This window comes from Schistocerca gregaria, chromosome 10 (genome assembly GCF_023897955.1).
Source record: "Schistocerca gregaria isolate iqSchGreg1 chromosome 10, iqSchGreg1.2, whole genome shotgun sequence".
In the NCBI taxonomy this organism is placed as follows: domain Eukaryota; kingdom Metazoa; phylum Arthropoda; class Insecta; order Orthoptera; family Acrididae; genus Schistocerca; species Schistocerca gregaria.
The window spans coordinates 103,738,535-103,759,633 of NC_064929.1; positions in this window are offsets into that span (position 1 = coordinate 103,738,535).

The following is a 21,099-nucleotide window of genomic DNA, read 5'->3' on the forward strand; positions in this document are numbered from 1 at the left end:
ATGCTGTCACTAGCGTGAGCGTCGTGGAAAGTCGGAAAAGTCGGCTGCGAGGGTGAGTGCCAAGTTTGGGGAACGTTTCGTAGTATGCGCATTGCAATGGAGACGCGGAAACTTGTTGTGGCCCAGTGTTTTGCAGTTGGACGACAAGATTGGTACACAGTAGTAAAGAGCGAGGCACTGAGTTGGCATGAATAATGGAGTGCACAATGGGGCTCGAGATGTGTTTGTTACCTCAGGTGCTGTATGATTGTCGTCAAGGAGTGAAAACGGAGCAATTTGTGACGGCTCTTTCAATTTAAGACGTTAAAAACAGACGGAATTTTCATTTGTAATACCAGAGCATCGAAACTACTTGGTACTTTTGTGTATATGAACGGGTCCGCGCCTTTGTACTCTGCTCCCTTCACCGCTACAAACCAACCAACCATCGTGTCCGTGCGCATCTGAGTCGCAAAGAATGGGGAATAGCGCAGTTTGCTCGTGCCTGGGGCGTAGCTCAGTTGGTAGAGCGTTCGCTTGGCATGTGAAAGTTCCAGGGTTCAAGCCGCGGCGCCTCCATATTTTGTGGTCAGTGCGTGGTAAGTGTTGATCACGGCGAACCTAAAGGCACGCAAGATGTTGCAAAGCCAGCGTCACAGACTGATATGATGTATACTGACGTAAGGAGAGCAAGATGTAAGTGTGGGGACCGGCTGTTATCGAGGTGTCATCGAGTGCAGATCTGTCTTAGGTATCGCGGCTTAACCTCATTGAAGTCTAGAGGGTGGACAACACGTTGGTCTTACTCAGAGCGGTGTCCAAATTCTATTTTCGACGTTATACGTGCCACTTTCATTGTGGCCAACTACGATTCGATACAGAATGCACGAAACCTGAAAGACACCCTAACGGATACATAGAGAGTAGTGTTTGTCTGCTGAATAATGGGAGTGCAAGGGTCTGTGTCGTCTATATGGCTGTATGTAGCACCATTAGTCTTCGGGGCGGCGGGCGTAGCTCAGATGGTAGAGCGCTCGCTTAGTATGTGAGAGGAACTGGGATCAATATTTAGTGCCTCCAGAATTTTTAACACACCTACATGCGCACCTTGCCATGCAAGTGGAATAATTCACAACCAGCAGATGTGTCTAGGAAGATAGAAGCGAATTATTTGCATCCACAATTGACAAGCGTGCTGTTATTAGTGCGCAGGAAGCACCCTCCTCCCACGCCTACACTTAATTTAGAAACAGTACAAGTGTTCCCGTAAGATTCTCAAGCCTATGTCGGAAAGATCTGCCTTGCGCTGAGTTCACGTAAATCCCACTGCACATTCCTATTCTTTGCGTGCAGTCAGCTGCTACTGGTGTTGCTAGTTGTGACTGCTGATAACAGATGCCGTAGCAATCAATTCATGGAGTGAGTTGTATGTTTTGCGATAGTCTGTCTCTGACAAGCAAGCACAGGTGACATAGGTGCGAACACAGGAAGCTTGCAGACCCTCGCTGCCAGCAGACACCGAGCAGCCACACTAGGAGGGCGGCCTAAGCCGTAGGCGAAATGTGCTCATTCGCTTTGGCGCGTCGTCGAACTATAAATAATGCTGTCACTAGCGTGAGCGTCGTGGAAAGTCGGAAAAGTCGGCTGCGAGGGTGAGTGCCAATTTTGGGGAGCGTTTCGTAGTATGCGCAGTGCAATGGAGACGCGGAAACTTATTGTGGCCCAGTGTTTTGCAGTTGGACGACAAGATTGGTACACAGTAGTAAAGAGCGAGGCACTGAGTTGGCATGAATAATGGAGTGCACAATGGGGCTCGAGATGTGTTTGTTACCTCAGGTGCTGTATGATTGTCGTCAAGGAGTGAAAACGGAGCAATTTGTGACGGCTCTTTCAATTTAAGACGTTAAAAACAGAAGGAATTTTCATTTGTAATACCAGAGCATCGAAACTACTTGGTACTTTTGTGTATATGAACGGGTCCGCGCCTTTGTACTCTGCTCCCTTCACCGCTACAAACCAACCAACCATCGTGTCCGTGCGCATCTGAGTCGCAAAGAATGGGGAATAGCGCAGTTTTCTCGTGCCTGGGGCGTAGCTCAGTTGGTAGAGCGTTCGCTTGGCATGTGAAAGTTCCAGGGTTCAAGCCGCGGCGCCTCCATATTTTGTGGTCAGTGCGTGGTAAGTGTTGATCACGGCGAACCTAAAGGCACGCAAGATGTTGCAAAGCCAGCGTCACAGACTGATATGATGTATACTGACGTAAGGAGAGCAAGATGTAAGTGTGGGGACCGGCTGTTATCGAGGTGTCATCGAGTGCAGATCTGTCTTAGGTATCGCGGCTTAACCTCATTGAAGTCTAGAGGTTGGACAACACGTTGGTCTTACTCAGAGCGGTGTCCAAATTCAATTTTCGACGTTATACGTGCCACTTTCATTGTGGCCAACTACGATTCGATACAGAATGCACGAAACCTGAAAAACACTCTAACGGATACATAGAGAGTAGTGTTTGTCTGCTGAATAATGGGAGTGCAAGGGTCTGTGTCGTCTATATGGCTGTATGTAGCACCATTAGTCTTCGGGGCGGCGGGCGTAGCTCAGATGGTAGAGCGCTCGCTTAGTATGTGAGGGGAACTGGGATCAATATTTAGTGCCTCCAGAATTTTTAACACACCTACATGCGCACCTTGCCATGCAAGTGGAATAATTCACAACCAGCAGATGTGTCTAGGAAGATACAAGCGAATGATTAGCATCCACAATTGACAAGCGTGCTGTTATTAGTGCGCAGGAAGCACCCTCCTCCCACGCCTACACTTAATCTAGAAACAGTACAAGTGTTCCCGTAAGATTCTCAAGCCTATGTCGGAAAGATCTGCCTTGCGCTGAGTTCACGAAAATCCCACTGCACATTCCAATTCTTTGCATGCAGTCAGCTGCTACTGGTGTTGCTAGTTGTGACTGCTGATAACAGATGCCGTAGCAATCAATTCATGGAGTGAGTTGTATGTTTTGCGATAGTCTGTCTCTGACAAGCAAGCACAGGTGACATAGGTGCGAACACAGGAAGCTTGCAGACCCTCGCTGCCTGCAGACACCGAGCAGCCACACTAGGAGGGCGGCCTAAGCCGTAGGCGAAATGTGCTCATTCGCTTTGGCGCGACGTCGAACTATAAATAATGCTGTCACTAGCGTGAGCGTCGTGGAAAGTCGGAAAAGTCGGCTGCGAGGGTGAGTGCCAAGTTTGGGGAACGTTTCGTAGTATGCGCATTGCAATGGAGACGCGGAAACTTGTTGTGGCCCAGTGTTTTGCAGTTGGACGACAAGATTGGTACACAGTAGTAAAGAGCGAGGCACTGAGTTGGCATGAATAATGGAGTGCACAATGGGGCTCGAGATGTGTTTGTTACCTCAGGTGCTGTATGATTGTCGTCAAGGAGTGAAAACGGAGCAATTTGTGACGGCTCTTTCAATTTAAGACGTTAAAAACAGACGGAATTTTCATTTGTAATACCAGAGCATCGAAACTACTTGGTACTTTTGTGTATATGAACGGGTCCGCGCCTTTGTACTCTGCTCCCTTCACCGCTACAAACCAACCAACCATCGTGTCCGTGCGCATCTGAGTCGCAAATAATGGGGAATAGCGCAGTTTGTTCGTGCCTGGGGCGTAGCTCAGTTGGTAGAGCGTTCGCTTGGCATGTGAAAGTTCCAGGGTTCAAGCCGCGGCGCCTCCATATTTTGTGGTCAGTGCGTGGTAAGTGTTGATCACGGCGAACCTAAAGGCACGCAAGATGTTGCAAAGCCAGCGTCACAGACTGATATGATGTATACTGACGTAAGGAGAGCAAGATGTAAGTGTGGGGACCGGCTGTTATCGAGGTGTCATCGAGTGCAGATCTGTCTTAGGTATCGCGGCTTAACCTCATTGAAGTCTAGAGGTCGGACAACACGTTGGTCTTACTCAGAGCGGTGTCCAAATTCTATTTTCGACGTTATACGTGCCACTTTCATTGTGTCCAACTACGATTCGATACAGAATGCACGAAAACTGAAAGACACCCTAACGGATACATAGAGAGTAGTGTTTGTCTGCTGAATAATGGGAGTGCAAGGGTCTGTGTCGTCTATATGGCTGTATGTAGCATCATTAGTCTTCGGGCGGGCGGGCGTAGCTCAGATGGTAGAGCGCTCGCTTAGTATGCGAGAGGTACTGGGATCAATACCCAGTGCCTCCAGAATTTTTAACACACCTACATGCGCACCTTGCCATGCAAGAGGAATAATTCACAATCAGCGGATGTGTCTAGGAAGATACAAGCGAATGATTAGCATCCACAATTGACAATCGTGCTGTTATTAGTGCGCAGGAAGCACCCTCCTCCCACGCCTACACTTAATTTAGAAACAGTACGAGTGTTCCCGTAAGATTCTCAAGCCTATGTCGGAAAGATCTGCCTTGCGCTGAGTTCACGTAAATCCCACTGCACATTCCTATTCTTTGCGTGCAGTCAGCTGCTACTGGTGTTGCTAGTTGTGACTGCTGATAACAGATGCCGTAGCAATCAATTCATGGAGTGAGTTGTATGTTTTGCGATAGTCTGTCTCTGACAAGCAAGCACAGGTGACATAGGTGCGAACACAGGAAGCTTGCAGACCCTCGCTGCCTGCAGACACCGAGCAGCCACACTAGGAGGGCGGCCTAAGCCGTAGGCGAAATGTGCTCATTCGCTTTGGCGCGACGTCGAACTATAAATAATGCTGTCACTAGCGTGAGCGTTGCGTGAGCGTCGTGGAAAGTCGGAAAAGTCGGCTGCGAGGGTGAGTGCCAAGTTTGGGGAGCGTTTCGTAGTATGCGCAGTGCAATGGAGACGCGGAAACTTATTGTGGCCCAGTGTTTTGCAGTTGGACGACAAGATTGGTACACAGTAGTAAAGAGCGAGGCACTGAGTTGGCATGAATAATGGAGTGCACAATGGGGCTCGAGATGTGTTTGTTACCTCAGGTGCTGTATGATTGTCGTCAAGGAGTGAAAACGGAGCAATTTGTGACGGCTCTTTCAATTTAAGACGTTAAAAACAGACGGAATTTTCATTTGTAATACCAGAGCATCGAAACTACTTGGTACTTTTGTGTATATGAACGGGTCCGCGCCTTTGTACTCTGCTCCCTTCACCGCTACAAACCAACCAACCATCGTGTCCGTGCGCATCTGAGTCGCAAAGAATGGGGAATAGCGCAGTTTGCTCGTGCCTGGGGCGTAGCTCAGTTGGTAGAGCGTTCGCTTGGCATGTGAAAGTTCCAGGGTTCAAGCCGCGGCGCCTCCATATTTTGTGGTCAGTGCGTGGTAAGTGTTGATCACGGCGAACCTAAAGGCACGCAAGATGTTGCAAAGCCAGCGTCACAGACTGATATGATGTATACTGACGTAAGGAGAGCAAGATGTAAGTGTGGGGACCGGCTGTTATCGAGGTGTCATCGAGTGCAGATCTGTCTTAGGTATCGCGGCTTAACCTCATTGAAGTCTAGAGGTTGGACAACACGTTGGTCTTACTCAGAGCGGTGTCCAAATTCTATTTTCGACGTTATACGTGCCACTTTCATTGTGGCCAACTACGATTCGATACAGAATGCACGAAACCTGAAAGACACCCTAACGGATACATAGAGAGTAGTGTTTGTCTGCTGAATAATGGGAGTGCAAGGGTCTGTGTCGTCTATATGGCTGTATGTAGTACCATTAGTCTTCGGGGCGGCGGGCGTAGCTCAGATGGTAGAGCGCTCGCTTAGTATGTGAGAGGAACTGGGATCAATATTTAGTGCCTCCAGAATTTTTAACACACCTACATGCGCACCTTGCCATGCAAGTGGATTAATTCACAACCAGCAGATGTGTCTAGGAAGATACAAGCGAATGATTAGCATCCACAATTGACAAGCGTGCTGTTATTAGTGCGCAGGAAGCACCCTCCTCCCACGCCTACACTTAATTTAGAAACAGTACGAGTGTTCCCGTAAGATTCTCAAGCCTATGTCGGAAAGATCTGCCTTGCGCCGAGTTCACGTAAATCCCACTGCACATTCCTATTCTTTGCGTGCAGTCAGCTGCTACTGGTGTTGCTAGTTGTGACTGCTGATAACAGATGCCGTAGCAGTCAATTCATGGAGTGAGTTGTATGTTTTGCGATAGTCTGTCTCTGACAAGCAAGCACAGGTGACATAGGTGCGAACACAGGAAGCTTGCAGACCCTCGCTGCCAGCAGACACCGAGCAGCCACACTAGGAGGGCGGCCTAAGCCGTAGGCGAAATGTGCTCATTCGCTTTGGCGCGTCGTCTAACTATAAATAATGCTGTCACTAGCGTGAGCGTTGCGTGAGCGTCGTGGAAAGTCGGAAAAGTCGGCTGCGAGGGTGAGTGCCAAGTTTGGGGAGCGTTTCGTAGTATGCGCAGTGCAATGGAGACGCGGAAACTTATTGTGGCCCAGTGTTTTGCAGTTGGACGACAAGATTGGTACACAGTAGTAAAGAGCGAGGCACTGAGTTGGCATGAATAATGGAGTGCACAATGGGGCTCGAGATGTGTTTGTTACCTCAGGTGCTGTATGATTGTCGTCAAGGAGTGAAAACGGAGCAATTTGTGACGGCTCTTTCAATTTAAGACGTTAAAAACAGACGGAATTTTCATTTGTAATACCAGAGCATCGAAACTACTTGGTACTTTTGTGTATATGAACGGGTCCGCGCCTTTGTACTCTGCTCCCTTCACCGCTACAAACCAACCAACCATCGTGTCCGTGCGCATCTGAGTCGCAAAGAATGGGGAATAGCGCAGTTTGCTCGTGCCTGGGGCGTAGCTCAGTTGGTAGAGCGTTCGCTTGGCATGTGAAAGTTCCAGGGTTCAAGCCGCGGCGCCTCCATATTTTGTGGTCAGTGCGTGGTAAGTGTTGATCACGGCGAACCTAAAGGCACGCAAGATGTTGCAAAGCCAGCGTCACAGACTGATATGATGTATACTGACGTAAGGAGAGCAAGATGTAAGTGTGGGGACCGGCTGTTATCGAGGTGTCATCGAGTGCAGATCTGTCTTAGGTATCGCGGCTTAACCTCATTGAAGTCTAGAGGTTGGACAACACGTTGGTCTTACTCAGAGCGGTGTCCAAATTCTATTTTCGACGTTATACGTGCCACTTTCATTGTGGCCAACTACGATTCGATACAGAATGCACGAAACCTGAAAGACACCCTAACGGATACATAGAGAGTAGTGTTTGTCTGCTGAATAATGGGAGTGCAAGGGTCTGTGTCGTCTATATGGCTGTATGTAGTACCATTAGTCTTCGGGGCGGCGGGCGTAGCTCAGATGGTAGAGCGCTCGCTTAGTATGTGAGAGGAACTGGGATCAATATTTAGTGCCTCCAGAATTTTTAACACACCTACATGCGCACCTTGCCATGCAAGTGGATTAATTCACAACCAGCAGATGTGTCTAGGAAGATACAAGCGAATGATTAGCATCCACAATTGACAAGCGTGCTGTTATTAGTGCGCAGGAAGCACCCTCCTCCCACGCCTACACTTAATTTAGAAACAGTACGAGTGTTCCCGTAAGATTCTCAAGCCTATGTCGGAAAGATCTGCCTTGCGCCGAGTTCACGTAAATCCCACTGCACATTCCTATTCTTTGCGTGCAGTCAGCTGCTACTGGTGTTGCTAGTTGTGACTGCTGATAACAGATGCCGTAGCAGTCAATTCATGGAGTGAGTTGTATGTTTTGCGATAGTCTGTCTCTGACAAGCAAGCACAGGTGACATAGGTGCGAACACAGGAAGCTTGCAGACCCTCGCTGCCAGCAGACACCGAGCAGCCACACTAGGAGGGCGGCCTAAGCCGTAGGCGAAATGTGCTCATTCGCTTTGGCGCGTCGTCTAACTATAAATAATGCTGTCACTAGCGTGAGCGTTGCGTGAGCGTCGTGGAAAGTCGGAAAAGTCGGCTGCGAGGGTGAGTGCCAAGTTTGGGGAGCGTTTCGTAGTATGCGCAGTGCAATGGAGACGCGGAAACTTATTGTGGCCCAGTGTTTTGCAGTTGGACGACAAGATTGGTACACAGTAGTAAAGAGCGAGGCACTGAGTTGGCATGAATAATGGAGTGCACAATGGGGCTCGAGATGTGTTTGTTACCTCAGGTGCTGTATGATTGTCGTCAAGGAGTGAAAACGGAGCAATTTGTGACGGCTCTTTCAATTTAAGACGTTAAAAACAGACGGAATTTTCATTTGTAATACCAGAGCATCGAAACTACTTGGTACTTTTGTGTATATGAACGGGTCCGCGCCTTTGTACTCTGCTCCCTTCACCGCTACAAACCAACCAACCATCGTGTCCGTGCGCATCTGAGTCGCAAATAATGGGGAATAGCGCAGTTTGCTCGTGCCTGGGGCGTAGCTCAGTGGGTAGAGCGTTCGCTTGGCATGTGAAAGTTCCAGGGTTCAAGCCGCGGCGCCTCCATATTTTGTGGTCAGTGCGTGGTAAGTGTTGATCACGGCGAACCTAAAGGCACGCAAGATGTTGCAAAGCCAGCGTCACAGACTGATATGATGTATACTGACGTAAGGAGAGCAAGATGTAAGTGTGGGGACCGGCTGTTATCGAGGTGTCATCGAGTGCAGATCTGTCTTAGGTATCGCGGCTTAACCTCATTGAAGTCTAGAGGTTGGACAACACGTTGGTCTTACTCAGAGCGGTGTTCAAATTCTATTTTCGACGTTATACGTGCCACTTTCATTGTGTCCAACTACGATTCGATACAGAATGCACGAAAACTGAAAGACACCCTAACGGATACATAGAGAGTAGTGTTTGTCTGCTGAATAATGGGAGTGCAAGGGTCTGTGTCGTCTATATGGCTGTATGTAGCATCATTAGTCTTCGGGGGGCTCGGGCGTAGCTCAGATGGTAGAGCGCTCGCTTAGTATGCGAGAGGTACTGGGATCAATACCCAGTGCCTCCAGAATTTTTAACACACCTACATGCGCACCTTGCCATGCAAGAGGAATAATTCACAACCAGCAGATGTGTCTAGGAAGATACAAGCGAATGATTAGCATCCACAATTGACAAGCGTGCTGTTATTAGTGCGCAGGAAGCACCCTCCTCCCACGCCTACACTTAATTTAGAAACAGTACGAGTGTTCCCGTAAGATTCTCAAGCCTATGTCGGAAAGATCTGCCTTGCGCCGAGTTCACGTAAATCCCACTGCACATTCCTATTCTTTGCGTGCAGTCAGCTGCTACTGGTGTTGCTAGTTGTGACTGCTGATAACAGATGCCGTAGCAATCAATTCATGGAGTGAGTTGTATGTTTTGCGATAGTCTGTCTCTGACAAGCAAGCACAGGTGACATAGGTGCGAACACAGGAAGCTTGCAGACCCTCGCTGCCTGCAGACACCGAGCAGCCACACTAGGAGGGCGGCTTAAGCCGTAGGCGAAATGTGCTCATTCGCTTTGGCGCGACGTCGAACTATAAATAATGCTGTCACTAGGGTGAGCGTTGCGTGAGCGTCGTGGAAAGTCGGAAAAGTCGGCTGCGAGGGTGAGTGCCAAGTTTGGGGAGCGTTTCGTAGTATGCGCAGTGCAATGGAGACGCGGAAACTTATTGTGGCCCAGTGTTTTGCAGTTGGACGACAAGATTGGTACACAGTAGTAAAGAGCGAGGCACTGAGTTGGCATGAATAATGGAGTGCACAATGGGGCTCGAGATGTGTTTGTTACCTCAGGTGCTGTATGATTGTCGTCAAGGAGTGAAAACGGAGCAATTTGTGACGGCTCTTTCGATTTAAGACGTTAAAAACAGACGGAAATTTCATTTGTAATACCAGAGCATCGAAACTACTTGGTACTTTTGTGTATATGAACGGGTCCGCGCCTTTGTACTCTGCTCCCATCACCGCTACAAACCAACCAACCATCGTGTCCGTGCGCATCTGAGTCGCAAATAATGGGGAATAGCGCAGTTTGCTCGTGCCTGGGGCGTAGCTCAGTTGCTAGAGCGTTCGCTTGGCATGTGAAAGTTCCAGGGTTCAAGCCGCGGCGCCTCCATATTTTGTGGTCAGTGCGTGGTAAGTGTTGATCACGGCGAACCTAAAGGCACGCAAGATGTTGCAAAGCCAGCGTCACAGACTGATATGATGTATACTGACGTAAGGAGAGCAAGATGTAAGTGTGGGGACCGGCTGTTATCGAGGTGTCATCGAGTGCAGATCTGTCTTAGGTATCGCGGCTTAACCTCATTGAAGTCTAGAGGTTGGACAACACGTTGGTCTTACTCAGAGCGGTGTCCAAATTCTATTTTCGACGTTATACGTGCCACTTTCATTGTGTCCAACTACGATTCGGTACAGAATGCACGAAAACTGAAAGACACCCTAACGGATACATAGAGAGTAGTGTTTGTCTGCTGAATAATGGGAGTGCAAGGGTCTGTGTCGTCTATATGGCTGTATGTAGCATCATTAGTCTTCGGGGGGGGCGGGCGTAGCTCAGATGGTAGAGCGCTCGCTTAGTATGCGAGAGGTACTGGGATCAATACCCAGTGCCTCCAGAATTTTTAACACACCTACATGCGCACCTTGCCATGCAAGAGGAATAATTCACAACCAGCAGATGTGTCTAGGAAGATACAAGCGAATGATTAGCATCCACAATTGACAAGCGTGCTGTTATTAGTGCGCAGGAAGCACCCTCCTACCACGCCTACACTTAATTTAGAAACAGTACGAGTGTTCCCGTAAGATTCTCAAGCCTATGTCGGAAAGATCTGCCTTGCGCTCAGTTCACGTAAATCCCACTGCACATTCCTATTCTTTGCGTGCAGTCAGCTGCTACTGGTGTTGCTAGTTGTGACTGCTGATAACAGATGCCGTAGCAATCAATTCATGGAGTGAGTTGTATGTTTTGCGATAGTCTGTCTCTGACAAGCAAGCACAGGTGACATAGGTGCGAACACAGGAAGCTTGCAGACCCTCGCTGCCTGCAGACACCGAGCAGCCACACTAGGAGGGCGGCCTAAGCCGTAGGCGAAATGTGCTCATTCGCTTTGGCGCGACGTCGAACTATAAATAATGCTGTCACTAGGGTGAGCGTTGCGTGAGCGTCGTGGAAAGTCGGAAAAGTCGGCTGCGAGGGTGAGTGCCAAGTTTGGGGAGCGTTTCGTAGTATGCGCAGTGCAATGGAGACGCGGAAACTTATTGTGGCCCAGTGTTTTGCAGTTGGACGACAAGATTGGTACACAGTAGTAAAGAGCGAGGCACTGAGTTGGCATGAATAATGGAGTGCACAATGGGGCTCGAGATGTGTTTGTTACCTCAGGTGCTGTATGATTGTCGTCAAGGAGTGAAAACGGAGCAATTTGTGACGGCTCTTTCAATTTAAGACGTTAAAAACAGACGGAATTTTCATTTGTAATACCAGAGCATCGAAACTACTTGGTACTTTTGTGTATATGAACGGGTCCGCGCCTTTGTACTCTGCTCCCTTCACCGCTACAAACCAACCAACCATCGTGTCCGTGCGCATCTGAGTCGCAAAGAATGGGGAATAGCGCAGTTTGCTCGTGCATGGGGCGTAGCTCAGTTGGTAGAGCGTTCGCTTGGCATGTAAAAGGTCCAGTGTTCAACCCGCGGCGCCTACATTTTTTGTGGTCAGTGCATGGTAAGTGTTGGTCGCGGCGAACCTAAAGTCACGCAAGATGTTGCAAAGCCAGCGTCACAGACTGATATGATGTATACTGACATAAGGAGAGCAAGATGTAAGTGTGGGAACCGGCTGTTATCGAGGTGTCATCGAGTGCAGATCTGTCTTAGGTATCGCGGCTTAACCTCATTGAAGTCTAGAGGGTGGACAACACGTTGGTCTTACTCAGAGCGGTGTCCGAATTCTATTTTCGACGTTATACGTGCCACTTTCACTGTGGCCAACTACGATTCGAAACATAATGCACGAAACCTGAAAGACACCCTAACGGATACATAGAGAGTAGTGTTTGTCTGCTGAATAATGGGAGTGCAAGGGTCTGTGTCGTCTATATGGCTGTATGTAGCACCATTAGTCTTCGGGGCGGCGGGCGTAGCTCAGATGGTAGAGCGCTCGCTTAGTATGTGAGAGGAACTGGGATCAATACCCAGTGCCTCCAGAATTTTTAACACACCTACATGCGCACCTTGCCATGCAAGTGGAATAATTCATAACCAGCTGATGTGTCTAGGAAGATACAAGCGAATTTTTAGCATCCACAATTGACAAGCGTGCTGTTATTAGTGCGCAGGAATCACCCTCCTCCCACGCCTACACTTAATTTAGAAACAGTACAAGTGTTCCCGTAAGATTCTCAAGCCTATGTCGGAAAGATCTGCCTTGCGCTGAGTTCACGTAAATCCCACTGCACATTCCTATTCTGTGCATGCAGTCAGCTGCTACTGGTGTTGCTAATTGTGACTGCTGATAACAGATGCCGTAGCAATCAATTCATGGAGTGAGTTGTATGTTTTGCGATAGTCTGTCTCTGACAAGCAAGCACAGGTGACATAGGTGCGAACACAGGAAGCTTGCAGACCCTCGCTGCCTGCAGACACCGAGCAGCCACACTAGGAGGGCGGCCTAAGCCGTAGGCGAAATGTGCTCATTCACTTTGGCGTGACGTCGAACTATAAATAATGCTGTCACTAGCGTGAGCGTCGTGGAAAGTCGGAAAAGTCGGCTGCGAGGGTGAGTGCCAAGTTTGGGGAGCGTTTCGTAGTATGCGCAGTGCAATGGAGACGCGGAAACTTATTGTGGCCCAGTGTTTTGCAGTTGGACGACAAGATTGGTACACAGTAGTAAAGAGCGAGGCACTGAGTTGGCATGAATAATGGAGTGCACAATGGGGCTCGAGATGTGTTTGTTACCTCAGGTGCTGTATGATTGTCGTCAAGGAGTGAAAACGGAGCAATTTGTGACGGCTCTTTCAATTTAAGACGTTAAAAACAGACGGAATTTTCATTTGTAATACCAGAGCATCGAAACTACTTGGTACTTTTGTGTATATGAACGGGTCCGCGCCTTTGTACTCTGTTCCCTTCACCGCTACAAACCAACCAACCATCGTGTCCGTGCGCATCTGAGTCGCAAAGAATGGGGAATAGTGCAGTTTGCTCGTGCATGGGGCGTAGCTCAGTTGGTAGAGCGTTCGCTTGGCATGTAAAAGGTCCAGTGTTCAACCCGCGGCGCCTACATTTTTTGTGGTCAGTGCATGGTAAGTGTTGGTCGCGGCGAACCTAAAGGCACGCAAGATGTTGCAAAGCCAGCGTCACAGACTGATATGATGTATACTGACATAAGGAGAGCAAGATGTAAGTGTGGGAACCGGCTGTTATCGAGGTGTCATCGAGTGCAGATCTGTCTTAGGTATCGCGGCTTAACCTCATTGAAGTCTAGAGGTTGGACAACACGTTGGTCTTACTCAGAGCGGTGTCCAAATTCTATTTTCGACGTTATACGTGCCACTTTCACTGTGGCCAACTACGATTCGATACATAATGCACGAAACCTGAAAGACACCCTAACGGATACATAGAGAGTAGTGTTTGTCTGCTGAATAATGGGAGTGCAAGGGTCTGTGTCGTCTATATGGCTGTATGTAGCACCATTAGTCTTCGGGGCGGCGGGCGTAGCTCAGATGGTAGAGCGCTCGCTTAGTATGCGAGAGGAACTGGGATCAATACCCAGTGCCTCCAGAATTTTTAACACACCTACATGCGCACCTTGCCATGCAAGTGTAATAATTCATAACCAGCTGATGTGTCTAGGAAGATACAAGCGAATGATTAGCATCCACAATTGACAAGCGTGCTGTTATTAGTGCGCAGGAAGCACCCTCCTCCCACGCCTACACTTAATTTAGAAACAGTACAAGTGTTCCCGTAAGATTCTCAAGCCTATGTCGGAAAGATCTGCCTTGCGCTGAGTTCACGTAAATCCCACTGCACATTCCTATTCTTTGCATGCAGTCAGCTGCTACTGGTGTTGCTAGTTGTGACTGCTGATAACAGATGCCGTAGCAATCAATTCATGGAGTGAGTTGTATGTTTTGCGATAGTCTGTCTCTGACAAGCAAGCACAGGTGACATAGGTGCGAACACAGGAAGCTTGCAGACCCTCGCTGCCTGCAGACACCGAGCAGCCACACTAGGAGGGCGGCCTAAGCCGTAGGCGAAATGTGCTCATTCGCTTTGGCGCGACGTCGAACTATAAATAATGCTGTCACTAGCGTGAGCGTCGTGGAAAGTCGGAAAAGTCGGCTGCGAGGGTGAGTGCCAAGTTTGGGGAGCGTTTCGTAGTATGCGCAGTGCAATGGAGACGCGGAAACTTATTGTGGCCCAGTGTTTTGCAGTTGGACGACAAGATTGGTACACAGTAGTAAAGAGCGAGGCACTGAGTTGGCATGAATAATGGAGTGCACAATGGGGCTCGAGATGTGTTTGTTACCTCAGGTGCTGTATGATTGTCGTCAAGGAGTGAAAACGGAGCAATTTGTGACGGCTCTTTCAATTTAAGACGTTAAAAACAGACGGAATTTTCATTTGTAATACCAGAGCATCGAAACTACTTGGTACTTTTGTGTATATGAACGGGTCCGCGCCTTTGTACTCTGTTCCCTTCACCGCTACAAACCAACCAACCATCGTGTCCGTGCGCATCTGAGTCGCAAAGAATGGGGAATAGCGCAGTTTGCTCGTGCATGGGGCGTAGCTCAGTTGGTAGAGCGTTCGCTTGGCATGTAAAAGGTCCAGTGTTCAACCCGCGGCGCCTACATTTTTTGTGGTCAGTGCATGGTAAGTGTTGGTCGCGGCGAACCTAAAGGCACGCAAGATGTTGCAAAGCCAGCGTCACAGACTGATATGATGTATACTGACATAAGGAGAGCAAGATGTAAGTGTGGGAACCGGCTGTTATCGAGGTGTCATCGAGTGCAGATCTGTCTTAGGTATCGCGGCTTAACCTCATTGAAGTCTAGAGGTTGGACAACACGTTGGTCTTACTCAGAGCGGTGTCCGAATTCTATTTTCGACGTTATACGTGCCACTTTCACTGTGGCCAACTACGATTCGATACATAATGCACGAAACCTGAAAGACACCCTAACGGATACATAGAGAGTAGTGTTTGTCTGCTGAATAATGGGAGTGCAAGGGTCTGTGTCGTCTATATGGCTGTATGTAGCACCATTAGTCTTCGGGGCGGCGGGCGTAGCTCAGATGGTAGAGCGCTCGCTTAGTATGCGAGAGGAACTGGGATCAATACCCAGTGCCTCCAGAATTTTTAACACACCTACATGCGCACCTTGCCATGCAAGTGTAATAATTCATAACCAGCTGATGTGTCTAGGAAGATACAAGCGAATGATTAGCATCCACAATTGACAAGCGTGCTGTTATTAGTGCGCAGGAAGCACCCTCCTCCCACGCCTACACTTAATTTAGAAACAGTACAAGTGTTCCCGTAAGATTCTCAAGCCTATGTCGGAAAGATCTGCCTTGCGCTGAGTTCACGTAAATCCCACTGCACATTCCTATTCTTTGCATGCAGTCAGCTGCTACTGGTGTTGCTAGTTGTGACTGCTGATAACAGATGCCGTAGCAATCAATTCATGGAGTGAGTTGTATGTTTTGCGATAGTCTGTCTCTGACAAGCAAGCACAGGTGACATAGGTGCGAACACAGGAAGCTTGCAGACCCTCGCTGCCTGCAGACACCGAGCAGCCACACTAGGAGGGCGGCCTAAGCCGTAGGCGAAATGTGCTCATTCGCTTTGGCGCGGCGTCGAACTATAAATAATGCTGTCACTAGCGTGAGCGTCGTGGAAAGTCGGAAAAGTCGGCTGCGAGGGTGAGTGCCATGTTTGGGGAGCGTTTCGTAGTATGCGCAGTGCAATGGAGACGCGGAAACTTATTGTGGCCCAGTGTTTTGCAGTTGGACGACAAGATTGGTACACAGTAGTAAAGAGCGAGGCACTGAGTTGGCATGAATAATGGAGTGCACAATGGGGCTCGAGATGTGTTTGTTACCTCAGGTGCTGTATGATTGTCGTCAAGGAGTGAAAACGGAGCAATTTGTGACGGCTCTTTCAATTTAAGACGTTAAAAACAGACGGAATTTTCATTTGTAATACCAGAGCATCGAAACTACTTGGTACTTTTGTGTATATGAACGGGTCCGCGCCTTTGTACTCTGCTCCCTTCACCGCTACAAACCAACCAACCATCGTGTCCGTGCGCATCTGAGTCGCAAAGAATGGGGAATAGCGCAGTTTGCTCGTGCCTGGGGCGTAGCTCAGTTGGTAGAGCGTTCGCTTGGCATGTGAAAGGTCCAGGGTTCAAGCCGCGGCGCCTCCATATTTTGTGGTCAGTGCATGGTAAGTGTTGATCGCGGCGAACCTAAAGGCACGCAAGATGTTGCAAAGCCAGCGTCACAGACTGATATGATGTATACTGACATAAGGAGAGCAAGATGTAAGTGTGGGAACCGGCTGTTATCGAGGTGTCATCGAGTGCAGATCTGTCTTAGGTATCGCGGCTTAACCTCATTGAAGTCTAGAGGGTGGACAACACGTTGGTCTTACTCAGAGCGGTGTCCGAATTCTATTATCGACGTTATACGTGCCACTTTCATTGTGGCCAACTACGATTCGATACATAATGCACGAAACCTGAAAGACACCCTAACGGATACATAGAGAGTAGTGTTTGTCTGCTGAATAATGGGAGTGCAAGGGTCTGTGTCGTCTATATGGCTGTATGTAGCACCATTAGTCTTCGGGGCGGCGGGCGTAGCTCAGATGGTAGAGCGCTCGCTTAGTATGTGAGAGGAACTGGGATCAATACCCAGTGCCTCCAGAATTTTTAACACACCTACATTCATAACCAGCTGATGTGTCTAGCAAGATACAAGCGAATTATTAGCATCCACATTTGACAAGCGTGCTGTTATTAGTGCGCAGGAAGCACCCTCCTCCCACGCCTACACTTAATTTAGAAACAGTACAAGTGTTCCCGTAAGATTCTCAAGCCTATGTTGGAAAGATCTGCCTTGCGCTGAGTTCACGTAAATCCCACTGCACATTCCTATTCTTTGCATGCAGTCAGCTGCTACTGGTGTTGCTAGTTGTGACTGCTGATAACAGATGCCGTAGCAATAAATTCATGGAGTGAGTTGTATGTTTTGCGATAGTCTGTCTCTGACAAGCAAGCACAGGTGACATAGGTGCGAACACAGGAAGCTTGCAGACCCTCGCTGCCTGCAGACACCGAGCAGCCACACTAGGAGGGCGGCCTAAGCCGTAGGCGAAATGTGCTCATTCACTTTGGCGCGACGTCGAACTATAAATAATGCTGTCACTAGCGTGAGCGTCGTGGAAAAGTCGGCTGCGAGGGTGAGTGCCAAGTTTGGGGAGCGTTTCGTAGTATGCGCAGTGCAATGGAGACGCGGAAACTTATTGTGGCCCAGTGTTTTGCAGTTGGACGACAAGATTGGTACACAGTAGTAAAGAGCGAGGCACTGAGTTGGCATGAATAATGGAGTGCACAAAGGGGCTCGAGATGTGTTTGTTACCTCAGGTGCTGTATGATTGTCGTCAAGGAGTGAAAACGGAGCAATTTGTGACGGCTCTTTCAATTTAAGACGTTAAAAACAGACGGAATATTCATTTGTAATACCAGAGCATCGAAACTACTTGGTACTTTTGTGTATATGAAGGGGTCCGCGCCCTTGTACTCTGCTCCCTTCACCGCTACAAACCAACCAACCATCGTGTCCGTGCGCATCTGAGTCGCAAAGAATGGCGAATAGCGCAGTTTGCTCGTGCATGGGGCGTAGCTCAGTTGGTAGAGCGTTCGCTTGGCATGTAAAAGGTCCAGTGTTCAACCCGCGGCGCCTACATTTTTTGTGGTCAGTGCATGGTAAGTGTTGGTCGCGGCGAACCTAAAGGCACGCAAGATGTTGCAAAGCCAGCGTCACAGACTGATATGATGTATACTGACATAAGGAGAGCAAGATGTAAGTGTGGGAACCGGCTGTTATCGAGGTGTCGTCGAGTGCAGATCTGTCTTAGGTATCGCGGCTTAACGTCATTGAAGTCTAGAGGGTGGACAACACGTTGGTCTTACTCAGAGCGGTGTCCGAATTCTATTTTCGACGTTATACGTGCCACTTTCACTGTGGCCAACTACGATTCGAAACATAATGCACGAAACCTGAAAGACACCCTAACGGATACATAGAGAGTAGTGTTTGTCTGCTGAATAATGGGAGTGCAAGGGTCTGTGTCGTCTATATGGCTGTATGTAGCACCATTAGTCTTCGGGGCGGCGGGCGTAGCTCAGATGGTAGAGCACTCGCTTAGTATGCTAGTGGAACTGGGATCAATACCCAGTGCCTCCAGAATTTTTAACACACCTACATGCGCACCTTGCCATGCAAGTGGAATAATTCATAACCAGCTGATGTGTCTAGGAAGATACAAGCGAATTATTAGCATCCACAATTGACAAGCGTGCTGTTATTAGTGCGCAGGAAGCACCCTCCTCCCACGCCTACACTTAATTTAGAAACAGTACAAGTGTTCCCGTAAGATTCTCAAGCCTATGTCGGAAAGATCTGCCTTGCGCTGAGTTCACGTAAATCCCACTGCACATTCCTATTCTTTGCATGCACTCAGCTGCTACTGGTGTTGCTAGTTGTGACTGCTGATAACAGATGCCGTAGCAATCAATTCATGGAGTGAGTTGTATGTTTTGCGATAGTCTGTCTCTGACAAGCAAGCACAGGTGACATAGGTGCGAACACAGGAAGCTTGCAGACCCTCGCTGCCTGCAGACACCGAGCAGCCACACTAGGAGGGCGGCCTAAGCCGTAGGCGAAATGTGCTCATTCACTTTGGCGTGACGTCGAACTATAAATAATGCTGTCACTAGCGTGAGCGTCGTGGAAAGTCGGAAAAGTCGGCTGCGAGGGTGAGTGCCAAGTTTGGGGAGCGTTTCGTAGTATGCGCAGTGCAATGGAGACGCGGAAACTTATTGTGGCCCAGTGTTTTGCAGTTGGACGACAAGATTGGTACACAGTAGTAAAGAGCGAGGCACTGAGTTGGCATGAATAATGGAGTGCACAAAGGGGCTCGAGATGTGTTTGTTACCTCAGGTGCTGTATGATTGTCGTCAAGGAGTGAAAACGGAGGAATTTGTGACGGCTCTTTCAATTTAAGACGTTAAAAACAGACGGAATTTTCATTTGTAATACCAGAGCATCGAAACTACTTGGTACTTTTGTGTATATGAACGGGTCCGCGCCTTTGTACTCTGCTCCCTTCACCGCTACAAACCAACCAACCATCGTGTCCGTGCGCATCTGAGTCGCAAAGAATGGGGAATAGCGCAGTTTGCTCGTGCCTGGGGCGTAGCTCAATTGCTAGAGCGTTCGCTTGGCATGTGAAAGGTCCAGGGTTCAAGCCGCGGCGCCTCCATATTTTGTGGTCAGTGCATGGTAAGTGTTGATCGCGGCGAACCTAAAGGCACGCAAGAATGTGCAAAGCCAGCGTCACAGACTGATATGATGTATACTGACGTAAGGAGAGCAAGATGTAAGTGTGGGGACCGGCTGTTATCGAGGTGTCATCGAGTGCAGATCTGTCTTAGTTATCGCGGCTTAACCTCATTGAAGTCTAGAGGGTGGACAACACGTTGGTCTTACTCAGAGCGGTGTCCGAATTCTATTTTCGACGTTATACGTGCCACTTTCATTGTGGCCAACTACGATTCGATACATAATGCACGAAACCTGAAAGACACCCTAACGGATACATAGAGAGTAGTGTTTGTCTGCTGAATAATGGGAGTGCAAGGGTCTGTGTTGTCTATATGGCTGTATGTAGCACCATTAGTCTTCGGGGCGGCGGGCGTAGCTCAGATGGTAGAGCGCTCGCTTAGTATGCGAGAGGAACTGGGATCAATACCCAGTGCCTCCAGAATTTTTAACACACCTACATTCATAACCAGCTGATGTGTCTAGGAAGATACAAGCGAATTATTAGCATCCACAATTGACAAGCGTGCTGTTATTAGTGCGCAGGAAGCACCCTCCTCCCACGCCTACACTTAATTTAGAAACAGTACAAGTGTTCCCGTAAGATTCTCAAGCCTATGTTGGAAAGATCTGCCTTGCGCTGAGTTCACGTAAATCCCACTGCACATTCCTATTCTTTGCATGCACTCAGCTGCTACTGGTGTTGCTAGTTGTGACTGCTGATAACAGATGCCGTAGCAATCAATTCATGGAGTGAGTTGTATGTTTTGCGATAGTCTGTCTCTGACAAGCAAGCACAGGTGACATAGGTGCGAACACAGGAAGCTTGCAGACCCTCGCTGCCTGCAGACACCGAGCAGCCACACTAGGAGGGCGGCCTAAGCCGTAGGCGAAATGTGCTCATTCACTTTGGCGCGACGTCGAACTATAAATAATGCTGTCACTAGCGTGAGCGTCGTGGAAAGTCGGAAAAGTCGGCTGCGAGGGTGAGTGCCAAGTTTGGGGAGCGTTTCGTAGTATGCGCAGTGCAATGGAGACGCGGAAACTTATTGTGGCCCAGTGTTTTGCAGTTGGACGACAAGATTGGTACACAGTAGTAAAGAGCGAGGCACTGAGTTGGCATGAATAGTGGAGTGCACAAAGGGGCTCGAGATGTGTTTGTTACCTCAGGTGCTGTATGATTGTCGTCAAGGAGTGAAAACGGAGCAATTTGTGACGGCTCTTTCAATTTAAGACGTTAAAAACAGACGGAATTTTCATTTGTAATACCAGAGCATCGAAACTACTTGGTACTTTTGTGTATATGAACGGTCCGCGCCTTTGTACTCTGCTCCCTTCACCGCTACAAACCAACCAACCATCGTGTCCGTGCGCATCTGAGTCGCAAAGAATGGGGAATAGCGCAGTTTGCTCGTGCATGGGGCGTAGCTCAGTTGGTAGAGCGTTCGCTTGGCATGTAAAAGGTCCAGTGTTCAACCCGCGGCGTCTACATTTTTTGTGGTCAGTGCATGGT